Source organism: Misgurnus anguillicaudatus, chromosome 18 (assembly GCF_027580225.2).
Source record: "Misgurnus anguillicaudatus chromosome 18, ASM2758022v2, whole genome shotgun sequence".
In the NCBI taxonomy this organism is placed as follows: domain Eukaryota; kingdom Metazoa; phylum Chordata; class Actinopteri; order Cypriniformes; family Cobitidae; genus Misgurnus; species Misgurnus anguillicaudatus.
In genome coordinates, this window is record NC_073354.2 from 23,801,780 (window position 1) to 23,816,295 (window position 14,516).

The window sequence follows — 14,516 nt, forward strand, 5'->3', positions numbered from 1 at the left end:
CTGTATAACAACTTACTATCATTTGTTGTTCCTGACAACCATTAACAACATGCAAAGCAGGCATCATCAAGGTTATTAAAATCTGCACATTATCTAGAAAGGGCATGCTTAATCGCTTCCCTTAGAGAATAGAGAGAAAAGAGAGGAAGACATAACTGGACCAATGCAGATAAAGAGTCATAATCTCACTTTAGCTCCCTGACATGAAAAGTTAATTAGATCCGTGTAACAATCTAACACCCCAAAACATCCAACCTCTGCTTAATTATTTTCATAAGACCAGCAGGACCTCAGCACTGGTGCCATAAAAAAATGAACAAAGGATGACAGGAGTTTTGACAACTTCTGATTAATTCATTGAGCCATTTGCTGTCTGCATGACCACACTCATATATCATGAATGATGCTGTAGACAAGCAGATAGGAGGTTAACGGGAAGGAGGGGTGATATGACACACTAAAATTAACTATAGAAGATTTTATATAAATATATGTTCCCGCTGAAAAGCGGTTTATATTTTGTAATCCTCAGCTAATTTTTTTTTAAATCGCAAAATGGGTGCCAACTGAAATAATATTTAGCATACCCGGGTGATTCTCACGAAACCATTGAAACACCACGGCACTAATGATTTTAGCTTTAAAATGTGTAATATAGTAACATTAAAAAGCATCAGAATTAACACAATACTGTGTTCTACCTTGCACAATGTGTGATTTCAACATAAGAATTTATAATTGTAAATTTTATCTCATTTTCTGCTGAAATTCTCATTACCGCAATGTGTCCGGCTGTGTTTGAACATGCGTTATGTTGTTATTTTTAACACAAAAATATTAAGAAAAAAAATAAATAGATGTTTTGCTAGACTACTTTAGATGACAGAAAAAATATTTACTGAATATTCATGTATAATAATAATGAAGAAAAATTAGGAAAATGATGTGTCCATGCCTGATGTTCTCATCCTCCGCAACACTTTTTGAGAACAGTTTAAGCACGCATACAGAATTTTAATAAAGTTTGATTTTGAGTGACCAAGCACATGGACCAGTTACTTCAAGATGGCTACCAGGTAAGATCATTTTTTTACAGTTGATTTGAAATATTGTCTTGTCAGAATGCTTACACGACATTTTGATTATCATTACCGCAACAGATGCTTATTAAATGTTAATTTCATTAATAGAAGCATAATACTTTGATTTTAAATGCATGTGCAGAATCTCCAAATTATGTTCTTTCAGGTTTGTCATGTCATTTTGAAAATATGTCTGTGTTGATGTTTTCTGACTGTTGCGGTAATGAGATTTTTTAGGACTAATTTTTTAAATTATGTTACAAAAAGTGTTAAATGATAAGTAAAAGTTTTTGAATTAATGTTCCCATTTACTCCAGACTTTGTTTTTCAATGTCTGGTGGGAAAAAAAGTAAATTTAAGCAATTTTTACATTTTCATTCTTGACATTTTTAAAACCAAGTTTTCGTGAGAATCACCCACCCATTCAAAATGAGCTATTACTGTGTTGTATTAAAATGTATACAAATAAAAAACACAACATTTAGTTAAAAATGCAACCAATGTGTGCTAACCAACCTTGATATAACGCACACAACACACCCACACAGACTCTTAGCTATCTAAATGGGGACATACCACAGTCTACGTGCACTGTATTTATAAAAGCCAATAAAAAGGAAACCTTGGTTAAACTTTATTTAAAGATGTCCTTGTTTCAGTGTAATTATACATTTACGTAATGAGTAACATTAATTAACAACATGTAGTTACCATAGAATTAGGGTTAGAATAAGGGTTCGGTTTAGTTGCATGTAATTATGCATCATTTTCAGTAAGTACATGTAACAAAGTGTACCAAAACCTTTGAAATAGCATTTGCTTTTAGGAATACATTTGAAAGTTCCTAAAAGTAAGTTTTTTAGATTTATCCCACTTTTGGGGACAATTCTATTCCCAAGCTATAGCTAACTACACACAGACACACGCACACACACCTCTGAGACTTTTCCAGGATAAGACATAAAAATCTTGTCAGCGTTCACCAAGACAAATAATCAATCTCCTAACTCCCTGCTGTTCTCATGAATTTAAAATGAATACTTCCTTAATATTTTCTGCATTGAATGAAAAATGAATGACATTCCACCTTAACTTCACTGTAATGTATCAGCAATAAGTCATTTCTCTTAATAAGTAAATCGGAAATGAATCCCTCCTGAGTGATTCTCTTTGATAAATGATGAACGATACAGACAGCAGTGCTTCATAAATTATATGGTATCTGTAAATTCTGTGGAAAAATATGGATGGTGGTCAGAAGAACTGAGATCAGTCTCTTTCTCAAAAGCAATCTAGTGGCAGATTAAAAATGCTTTTTCTTGTATCACTGTAATTGTATTTAGATTACACTCTTAAAAATAAAGTAATAATAGCTGTCACGTGCCTGGTAACCATTTACCAAGTACACTTTTGTACTTAAATAGTGCATATTAGTATCTAAAAAGTACTTATTGGTACCACATATATACACTAAGAAAGGATGTATTCATTTTAACACATTGTTTTGTGTTATCCAATTAACACAAAATGTGTCATTTCATGTTGATTTTGTGTTCAAATAAATAAAAGGGATAACACAAAATGTGTTGAAGCAATACAAATGTTTTACACATTTGTTTTAAGAGTGTATATCTGTACCTACTGTATATGTACATATAGGACCTTTTTTAAGAACTGTCTCAGTGACAGCTTTTGTACCATTTTTTGATAGTATAATTAAAACTAACACAAAAACTGCAATTAGATATTTGGCAGGTGTCTTGGGTTGACACGGGCCTGGTGGTCACAGCTGGCCTCTAATACAAAAGCACACATGCCCGATCCTGACCTGTTTTTTGCTGAAATGTGCCCTCAGGCGAAGAGTATCTACAGCCTCAGTCTGCTTTGTCTCTATGATAAGAGACAGGTTACTAAACTCCTGCCATTTTCTAAATCTTAAAAGCAAACCTTACCAGTGCAAACCAGTGCCGTAGGCAGAAATTTATTTTTGACCAGGCTTGTGCAAAAGTGAGGGAACACTTAGAGTCATAGAGTACTAGCCAACATCTTTGTTTTTATTGACAAAAAAAACCTGTTCAAAAACACATTTTTGATTATAAGTATTGTATTAGAATTTTTCTTTTTTATGCTCATTATCTATAGGATGAAAATGGTATGTGTGGATGTTGCATTTATATTTTGATCTTTTAACCAGTAAAGTATGCTTTATAGGCTATGTACTGAATTTAGTCTTTTAATGTAAATGTCTTATCAAGGCAAGTGTTTTTTTACTCGTTTTATAAAATTTTGATGCACTTACTGACTCAGATGCGATTGTATAAATGTTGGACAAAACATACAGTATGTTCTGCATTCACTGGTCAAAAATGCAATGCAACTACTAACTACTGTAATATTTGCATCTCATTTCTCTGTCTTACCCCTTACCCCTACCCCTCGGTTTTGCGCGTTCATGTGAGGCGAAGTGGGGTCTCAATTCTCCGTTTGACCGAGGGCTAGGGCCAAGGCGTAGGGATACATAGCCCTTGAAACGAAGTGTGATAAGGACCACATTTGAAAGAGAGGGGTAAACGTAAACGTAGGAATTTCTCAGGAGAGCCGGCATCAAGACGTTTTATTGATGAACGTTGAACTGTCAAGGAGTCGCACAAATGAAAGTAAAGTTATTTTCGGCAGTTTAATTGAGATTATATTATGACACACATGTTTTATAATACTTTTAATAAAATGTTCAAGCGGTTTTAATTGTAATGTTTTTGTTTTGTATCGCTAGTTAAGGCGCTAGCTAGCAGCTAAGTTATGCGCTATTTGCTGAGCTCAGCTCAGGCAATCGATACCACACCTGAGACGATGGCATCTTCTTTGTTTATGTCAACGCTTGTCTGTTTACGTAGCAGCCAGTTAGCGTCAAGGGAAGGTGACGCAAACGGTAATCTAGTGGTGTCTCATTTTTTAGACGAACGATCTGTCTTACCCCTTCACTCGGTTTCGAGGGGCAAGGGGAAGACGAAGACAAAGGGGAAGGGGTAAGACAGAGAAATGAGATTGGCCCTTACTCAAAAAATAGCACGGAAAATTCCTACCCAGTCTCACAAAACTATGTACCTATAGTCACATAATTTTTGTATTCTTTTTCATGATACTATCACGAATTTCCGCATTTTTCGTGACCGTATCACGAATTTCTGTTTACGTGTCATTGTCACGTATTGGTTACTCAACTGCTTTTTCCTATTTTCAAAACATTGTCGCTTCGGTTTGGGGTTAGATTTGGTGTTTGCATTAGGATGTCACTTTAAGTATTGGTTTATACTATTTTTTCTGATTTATTTTTTTATATTTTCTAAATTTTAAAACATTGTCGCCTGGCGTAAGGGTTAGAGTTGGGTTTGGGTAAAGTAATTTTACGTAAATCTAACCCTAAACTGAAGTGAAAATGGTAAGAAAATAAGACAAAATAGTTGAGTAACCAATACATGACAATGACACATAAACAGAAATTCATGATACAATCACAAAAAAAAACGCGGAAATTCGTTACAGTATCACGAAAAAGAATCAAAAAATTACGTGACTATACGTATAATGTCACATTCATTAAGTTATCCAAGCCACTGTAACAGTGTGCTTGCTGTTAGACCCACTAATGTTTGCCAGGTTTAGGGAACGGGGAAAACTAATCATGTCTATTACAATCTAATTTTACATCTGATCATTTTTTTTTACCTCTGATAAAAACCTTTAATCTAATACTAATTATTTTTGCAACAGAAAGGTTCTGTGGATGTTAAATGTTCTTTATAGAGCATACAGCTCGAGGAAAAAATGTGTCATGGGCCTTTATTTGTGCAGGGCCATAATTATTTCTGCTGATGAAGTAATGGCTGTGTCTGTTATTAAATTCAAGCTGCAATTGTCCATTCAATGAAAGTGGAAGGGGACTAGGGACAGCCATTGTGACCATTCACTTTTATTGTATGAAAAAGAACAGCTTGGACATTCTCCTATAAATAACTGCTTTTGTGTTCCACAGGAAAAAAGTCATGTGGGTTTGGGATGACATGAGGGTGAGTAAATGATAACAGTTTTCATTTTTGGGTGAACCATGCTTCTGAGTTTTCTGCCAGAAAAAGACATATTGGAACAAAAACAGGCAAGTTTGGAATAATGGAAAAAAATAGGAATTCTTGCCATGGTGGAAGCTCAGATTAACTTATTTTACAGATGTTCATACTTAACACTCCGTCTGAGAATCCACTCTTAAGCACAATGAACTCAACCAGCTTCTGTTTCTGCTATCAAGACCCAAGTGTCTGCACTGACCTGCCCTTAGGTAATGCTATAAAGCTAACATAAACAAGCAAGTCTAAAGTCTAAATGCCAGGTGATATCAAGATCTGCTTTTATTTATCCTGAGGATAAAGCGCTGCTCAAAGACAAGTTACTGTGAAACACATTTATTCACCAACACCAGCAGTCAAACACACAAGGTAACAGATATGACAAACCATAAGAGGAAAAGCATCTATAACCCCAGCCAAGATCTTTACCTTACCTAATGTATAGCATGTCTCATAAGTACTGCAATTAAAAGGTTGAGAGTCTATTAATTAGAGCCTTAATCTCAAACACTATCAGAGCTACACTTAACCTTGTGAGTAAGCCACTCGACTTGGTCCAAAGACTTCCTTTGCATCCAATTAAAGTGCCAATTGAGGAAGTGTGATGAGTAAAAGAAGCAGAAGAAACAGCTGCTTTGAAACAAACATGATGTAGGCCTATAAACCGTATGATCTATAAGTCAATACCACACAAACACCAATTAAAATAGGAGCTTAATGATCAAAGACTCAAGAGACTAGTCATACAGTATATTGTATCACATGTCATCCATCCATTTTCCATACAGCTTTTCCTACATACAGGAATGGCGAAGAGAGCAGGGAAACAGAATGGACAGGTATGTTCCACGTTGCAGAAAACACTTTTTTGAATTTTGGATTCAGTAATTTTTAAAACCCATTTTCAAATGCTATTTTTTTGACGTGGTTTAATAATCTGCAAATAAAATTACAGAAATGCGCAGAAACATGTTCCTATAGCAGAATCCAGAAAAATAAAAACGGAAAACACATAATTTAAGAATAAATAAAGCGGAATTCAGGAAAAAAATAAAATTGATTTCATAGTGCCCTACATACAGTGTTGCCATCAATTAAACATCAATACAATTGTTACCAATATGTAGGGGTGCGTGGAGCAAAAACTAACGCAGGGTTAGTTGTAACACGGACTGTTTACATTGTTGCACAAGGTTGAGCGTTTTGTTTTTCTGGTGTGTTTTTTTCACGCTGCCGAAAGACGATCTCCTGCAAATTTTTGGAAATGTATAATGTTTTTCCAGAGAGTTGAACGAGTGTTTTGGCATGTAAGTAAATTTTTTACAATATGTTTTTTTTCCAGTTTCTAAGTTAAGTGTGCAAGATACCAAATCCAATGCAATGTCAAATTAATCAGTGCCTTGTTTACAAAAACATAGAATTGTTTTGAAATATGTTTGAAGCTCTTAGCAACTTTTTTGGTGGCCCAGCGGGGTTAATTGTGACACTGTGTTACAACTAACCCTTCAGCACTTACGATATGAAAACCGCTAACATTAGCGTAATTCTTGCCGTTGTTTTAAATAGGCTACACACGAATGATTGCTGGCTGCCAACAAAATAAATGTGCCTGTCTTATCAAAAATTGTGTGTCAAATTTATTTTTGTTCTTATCTTTAATTTGGATTGAATAAGGTCACGTAAAAGATTAAAATCATAATAGAATTAATGGCTAAAATCAAACTTTGATGCTCATTACCTAAGAATTTGATTTTGAAACTGTAGTATGGTTATTACAGACACATATAAAAAAATATTGTGATAATTGTGTCATTATTGTGCTGCTTCTCACATATTTAGACATTTGTATCCATTTATAATTGAACTAATGTTAGAAAAGGGCTGGATGAATGAATACAGTGTGGATACCTGTCTATTATAGGCAGATATATAAACAATATCCACTTCAAGTATATAAACAAAATAGTATTGAAATATTTGCCTGCAAACGTAATTTTTAGCATGTGTTACATCTAACCCCCTGCCTGTTACAATTAACCCCACCTATTGGGTAAGTTGTAACGTTTGCACTTCTGTCACGTTTGGTGTAATTGTCCAAGAATGGTAAGTACTAGAAACAAACTTCAAATGTTCATTTGTAGGAGAGATGTGTGTGTTACTTGTGTAAAAATATAATAAATCAAACTCAAATATTTTTTGAATGATTGAGCCAAAACCAAAAACTGTTGTTGTGCCCTGCTCTCCCCTACCTTTGAGGTACTAATATGAACTCTTTAGGTGCAAAGCGGTACTTTTTTTTAAAGGGTACAGCCCCGGTGACAGTTGGGATACAAATTTTGACCCTTTCTTTCTGACAGTATACAATGAGCCTTCGTCCATAATAAAAGGTTAACGTTTACTTTAGCGGAAATGATTCTCATGATACTGACTGAATGTGAAAGGCAAGCTCATTCATTTTTGGCAGGCACATTCAAATGTATCTGTTTTACAAGAAAGCCTGTAAAATGTCTGTTTCTGTGATTATGATGTGCAGAACATTGTGAATAGTGTTCCAATTTATCTTCAGAGCTTTCTAGACAATTCTGCAGGCACAGATTCTCTGCGGGCCATGTAAATGCTAAAACCAAACTTCAAAGTGCCAATAAAACAAACACAAAGCCAATACAGTGAAACACTGCTAGACATAAACTGAGAACAAAGTGCTAATGACGCCACAAACTGCCACGAAAACTGAAAATTGTGCTAATTAGTAAAGTAAGAAAAATCTAATTTAATTACATCAATAGGAAGCTTATGGTCTTTTAACCATAGTGGCTAAAATTATAGATGATGTGTTCACTGGACTGGAATAAAAGACTGCAATGCTGCAATCGTCAGACTTACCACCCTGCTGTGAAAAGCTGGCAGATATCACAGAGACACACACTTACCTGCAAAAAAAGAGAGAGAGAACATTATTTGGCATTCAGTTACCAATGCGCATATACTTTATATATACAAACAGGGGACAGGCTGAACAATAGTTTCTTTTGTGTCATTCTTGTTTATGAATCATATTATACAGTTCAGCAATAAGATTCCACTAGAACAGTACAGTATTTGCAGACACACACAAATCTATTAAACTCTCAACTTCCTTTGCTTTCACTGACCGCGTGCCAGCGGAAAACACACTTTTATTTCAGCACAATGACAGGAAGGGACTAATTCCACAGCTAATCCAGACAGAACAGAGGCAGACACACAGCCGACCGGAAGAGAGACGAACTGTCTCTCTTATCAGCTACACTATAACCAGCGACAAGCCAGCAATCAGCAGGGGTAAAGATTATAGGGACGATTTTCTTTTCTGTCTATATCAGAACCCCATTCCACAAAAGGAAAAGAGAAATGGACTTTTTAGAGAATTTCATTGTCTGTGGAAAATAATAAAAATGCCAATATGGATTTGGAAGATTATGGGAGCCTAGTACAGTTTTTTTCTGAGGCATTATGATGATTATCATCATGTTTCAAGTAGCAATTCTGTAATTCTGTATTTTTTTATATTTTTTATTTTTATTTTGTATTAGACGAAAACACTTTCTTAATATTTCTATGTTGTTTTCTAGTAAAAACATGTAAAGAACCTCAAAACAAAAACTAAAACAACATAACAGAACAAAATGCATCTAATCTTTAATCAAAGAAATTTAAGATGTTTTTCTCACAAATATCCAGCCCAGTCTAACGAAATTACGTTCCTATAGTCACATATATTTTTTATTCTTTTTCGTGATACTGTCACGAATTTCCGCATTTTTTCATGATCGTATCACAAATTTTTGTTTATGTGTCATTGTCACGTATTGGTTACTCAAATGTTTTGTCCTATTTTCTTACCATTGTCGCTTTGGTTTAGGGTTAGATTTACATAAAATGACATCCTTTCCCAAACCCAACTCTAACCCTAACGCCAGGCGACAATGGTTTAAAAATCAGAAAATAAAAAAAAATGAATCCGAAAAAAAGTTTTAACTAGTGATGCACAGTTGTATCGGCCGCAGATATTTATCGGCTGATTTTTGATGAATTTGAAACCATCGGCATATCAGCAATAGCACGAGAAAGGCCGATACCGATTGTTTTTTAATTAACTGCATAACGAAATCCATTATATGTTAAAAATGAGTTACTGTTGTTAATAAAATAAATGCTGAATAGCAAAACCACCTTTGAAGGTTGTCATGCTGTCTTATTATATTTGTTTTAGCTTAATTTGTGCCTCTCTTATTATGTTGGTCAGTTGAATGTTAATTAGATTCAATCCATGTTCAGTAAAAATAATTTGATGCAGAAATAAACTAGCTAATAGACCAACTGTATAGTATTGTATACAAATGTTTAATATCGGCATCGGTATCAGCCAGAAGTTTGTCTGTTTAAATCGGTAATGGCCCTAAAAATCCTATCGGTGCATCCCTAGTTTTAACCAATACTTTAAGTGACATCCTAACGCAAACACCAAATCTAACCCTAAACTGAAGCGACAATGGTTTGAAAATAGGAAAAAGCAGTTGAGTAACCAATACATGACAATAGCACTATTCGGACGGGATTTGTTTTCCAAACGACATTTGAGTTTCAACATTCACCCACGACGTCTGTGATTTTATGTACCGATTCGGACGGGATTAAAATTCTCAGGCTATTCCAGAGATGGGAGTGTCTGTTTCATACATTTGGGCGTTGCACAAGAGCACGTGCTCGGGATACGCGTGTTTAGCACTATTCGGACGGGATTAGTTTTCCAAACGACGTTTGAGTTTCAACGTGTCCCCCAGGACGTCTGTGATTTTATGTACTGATTCGGACGGGATTAAAATAATGCAGGCTATTCCAGAGATGGGAGTGTCTGTTTCATGCATTTGGGCGTTGCAGTAGCACGTGCTCTGGATACGCGTGTTTGTAATGTTTAATATTTTGCTTTAAATGTAAAATTATGACGGAACATGTAATTTATTAACTTAAATTTAACAAATAAAATAAAATATACAAATCCTACTAAAGTAACGTTAGCCTACGTGTTTTATATAACTGTCTGCTTATAATAAACACAAAGAAATAATGATTAATAAAATTTAATATCTTTATTAATTAACATTACCATTCCGGAGTTGAACAACTTTGAACGGAGTTTCTTATAACGTTAATGATATTACAGTGGCCAGTCTTAACAGTGTTTGATATTCAGCTCGTATTGATTTAATTATTTTATTTTGCCGAATGCGAAAAACATTCATATCTGAATGAATGGGACTCAGGAAATACAATATACACGCATTAGTAAGACCTTACGACAGATCACGTTGGCCAAAACACGAAATGAACCGCGTTTTCAAAAGATATTACGGGAAAACACAGACGAGATTACATTTCTCAAATGACCTCTGAGTTTGGCGAAAAACAGTAGGTAAATTGCTCTGGAATTTTTTTCTCTGGTCGTCAGAGAAAAACACAGACATGGCCGATTCAGACGGGATTAATAACACAGAGAATCTCTGAGAAGCACGATTTTCTCAGAGGTCCCCCTGTAAAACTAATCCCATCTGAATAGGGCTAATGATACATAAACAGAAATTTGTGATACGGTCACGAAAAAACATGGAAATTCGTGACTGTATCACGAAAAAAAAAATTACGTGACTATAGGTACGTAATTTGATTAGACTGGGTAGAAATATCCTTGCATTTATTTCTTTTTTTAAGTTAATTTTTTTTTAAGGATGTATAGTTATATTGTCAAACTCAGTAAGTGCCTAACCTACAGTGTACAGACAGCCATTATGTTTAACTGAAAAAAAAAATACTGTCATAAATCATTTATAGAGTTATAGTTATAACGTGCAATGGGAGTCCAATGTGACCAATGTGGAATGTGGAAACATCAGAGAATGACTGAAAGATTTGATCATCAAGATGGTTTTAAAATACAAACAATAAACACTTTTAAAACTACTTGGTAAGAAGAATAAACCCCTGTCAGTGCTTATAGCCCTGTGGTTAGTGCGCTGACATATAGCACCAGTGTGCTCACAGCGACCCGAGTTTGATTCCAGGTTTTGAGGTTCTTTGCCGGTCCCGCTCCACTATCTCCACCAAACACTTTCCTTTCTACCCTCCAATATTCTGTCTAAATAAAGACAAAAAAGCCACAAAAACATAACTTGGAATAAAGAATAAACCTTTGCCTCAATACCCCTGTATTTTTTTTTTCATTAATATGAACACTGGGGATGAACAATAGACAAGAGAGGAATTTAAAAGGACTATGAGGCACATGCAGTTATGTGTTGAGGATTATTAGCTTAGGAGGTGACACACATTTGTAACAGTATTCTGTGTTAGATGCAATACACAGTTGGTCTGTGATGTCCTGTGGTGTGGATGAACGCCTGTAAAGACACAGGACTGAAGAAGGACGCATTGATCAGTCAGTGTTGTGATAATGTGTTAATGTAAAGCATATCTAACACAGTATGGGGTTCCTGCGGAATGAGGTGAAGAACAGTCTGGATCTCTAAATCTCTTGTACTGATCAATAATTAAGCAGCAGACATCCACTAATGAGGACCTGGTACTATTTGGGAGATAGCACGTCAGCTGTGAAGATCTATGGCTCTAGTTCCTAAATATATTTAAGCGATTAAAACCAATCTTTCTTCCACTGTTCTATTCCTCTGACAAATGCCTTATTTTTCCTTTGTTCCATTGTTTAACAAAGGAATTGTAAAATTTGCGGTTTTACCACAGTTTTTCCATTAAAATTTTGTATGTTCGTAAAAAGGAATACAATGGGTAAAATGCCTATTAATAATATATAGAGTTTCAGCAGTAACAACATAAACAAATGGCTTTTGTGGAACAAACGTAACTTCCGGTAATGTTCCGCAAAAGAATGAATAACGATATAGAGTCCTTTTAGATTAGTTTATTTCTGATAACAAGGAAGATAAAATAAAAATCACAGCTAAGGTAATCTACGGTATCTAAGGTATCAAAAACTACACTGAGATAATGTTACTGTGTAAAATGAATATATACAATGTTAACTACATAGCGGCTGTCAAATCTCCCTTCACACAGTGGTGATCCATGATCAATATCTCCCCTGTGGCCGGTTGCATAAACATAGCCGTGATGTTAAGACTGCGTCTTAAGTATGATTCTGACTAACTAGCAATTAGTTAGGGCTAATCAGTCTTATTATTTGGATTTAAATTAGACCAATCTACCTTTCTTTGTAACATACTTAAAACAGTTATGATCAGTCTTGAAGAAAAAATTCATGACTAACTTTTAAAGCTAGTCTTAAAGTTTTATGCAACCGGCCACTGGTCTTTAGGAAAACAAAACATTTGTTATTTTCGACAACGTATTTGTTGACAAGCCACTAGCCAGACCATTAAAGCATAACTAAACCCTAAACCAACTTTTTTAGTTAATGATCTGTAAGAATGGGGCTTTATTCGTGCTGTTCATTGATTTTAGTAAGTTCTTTGACATTTGGATATAAAATGTGTCAATACTCCAATATATGGTGTAAAACGTCTGAGTGCTGCCCTCTTCAGGTTGAACGGTGGCTACTGCAGTTGAATTTTCCTATTGGATGGTGGGTCCAAAAAATGACTCAAGACGTAAGCAGGTGCAAGATCACCACGCCCTTGTTACGATCTCACAACACACTTCTCCTTCTCCCCTCTATCTCCTTGGATCTGCCCACTTTTCTTGCATTTTTCAAATATTGCCAGTGGGTGGAGTCAGGCTCTGACCAGGGTTTTAGTTACGCTTTAAACAAATGGAGACCGGACGTTAAGTTCGTCCAGACGTGTAACCACGACATCCAATGAAAGAGTCTATAATGAAAACAATTACACGAAAACATCATATTTTTTAGATTTTCAGATTTAAGCTGCAAATTTAAACATACAAATTCAGTTCATTTCTGTTGCATGTAAAATTTGTTTGTATAGAACAAAGAAATTAAATGCGGGGTGCATGATTTTTGAAAAACACTGGAAAAGGGAGTCGCCGACTACCAAAACACACTTGTAGTCAATCAGCAGTAAGTAAACTTTTTCAACTTGCGCGGAAGAGGCATTTGAGGTAAATGACGCACGTTTGGGGCAATAACAAACCCCAAATTTGTGTCATCCGCATTGCCCCATGCAAATTTGCATCTTTACATTGATGTTGTATGTATCTGCTTGCACAAAATCATTTATCCACACCACAGATTTAAGACAGTGGTGCTGCTTGTTGTGTGTGCGAATGAAATCTGACACTTGCATTGCAAGGAGAGTTAAATGCTAACAGCTAGCGCATAGTGACATGATATCAACTCGCTGCAAAGGGTTTAAGTTATATATCCCAGTGCGCAGATCATGCGGGCGCGCACCCAGTAACCAAAGTGCAGGGAATATAAAACAGACAGATTTGGATATGCTGGTATTGGACCGTGGGAGTCGAACAGAACAGTTCAATATTATGTGGATAATTGTGGCATCCCTAGTGTCTACTAACCGACATCGTTGCCTGGGTTGCATGTGTGTGGGGTGGGTCTATCAAAAAAAGGTCTAGATTCTATTGGGGTAGGGGTTTGTTTGTTTAGGTGATTTTAAATGTTAACATTGGCTTTTAGAGATCACGCACCCCGCCATTAAAGTTACACTGATATAAATACGAAATCATTAACACACCACATTACACGTGGACTCATTATAATCAAGATCATCTGCTCAAAGAAACCAAAAATCTGTTTATACTGCTTAAAATAATGTGAAAAACACTACACTATTAAAACAATGGTGCTTCGTGATGTCATAGAACCATCATTTTGGGGCAAAATGGTTTTCATAAAGAACCTTTAACATCTGAAGAACCTTTTGTTTCACAAAATGTTTTTGTGGTGAAAAAAGGTTTTTAAAATGCAAGAAACAAAAGGTTCTTTAAAGAATCTTTAACTGAATGGTTCTTTGAGGAACCAAAAATGGTTCTCAGGGTTTCCCGCAGCATATTTCAGTTAAGGCGGCCCCCCTAAGCTTGGAAACCCTACCGCCTTAACAAGATCGTCCAAAAAAAAAAGCTGCAAAAGGCCGTCAAGTGCATCTCGGAGAATAGCGAGTACGCGCATCAAACCGCGAGCGGGGACACGCGCCACACGGCCGAAAGGAGAAAGACTTGGTCCGGACCGTCACTGTCTGGAGTATAACTTGCCAGTTGATAAAACATCTCATAGAATACCGCAGACCAGCTACACACCACGAGCGTGCAC

At 35.7% G+C, this 14,516-nt stretch overlaps 1 protein-coding gene across 1 annotated transcript in view; it reads right to left on the minus strand.

Annotated features, from left to right (window-relative positions):
- sash1a (SAM and SH3 domain containing 1a) overlaps nt 1-14,516 on the minus strand; it is a 321,640-nt gene that overhangs the window by 236,910 nt on the left and 70,214 nt on the right.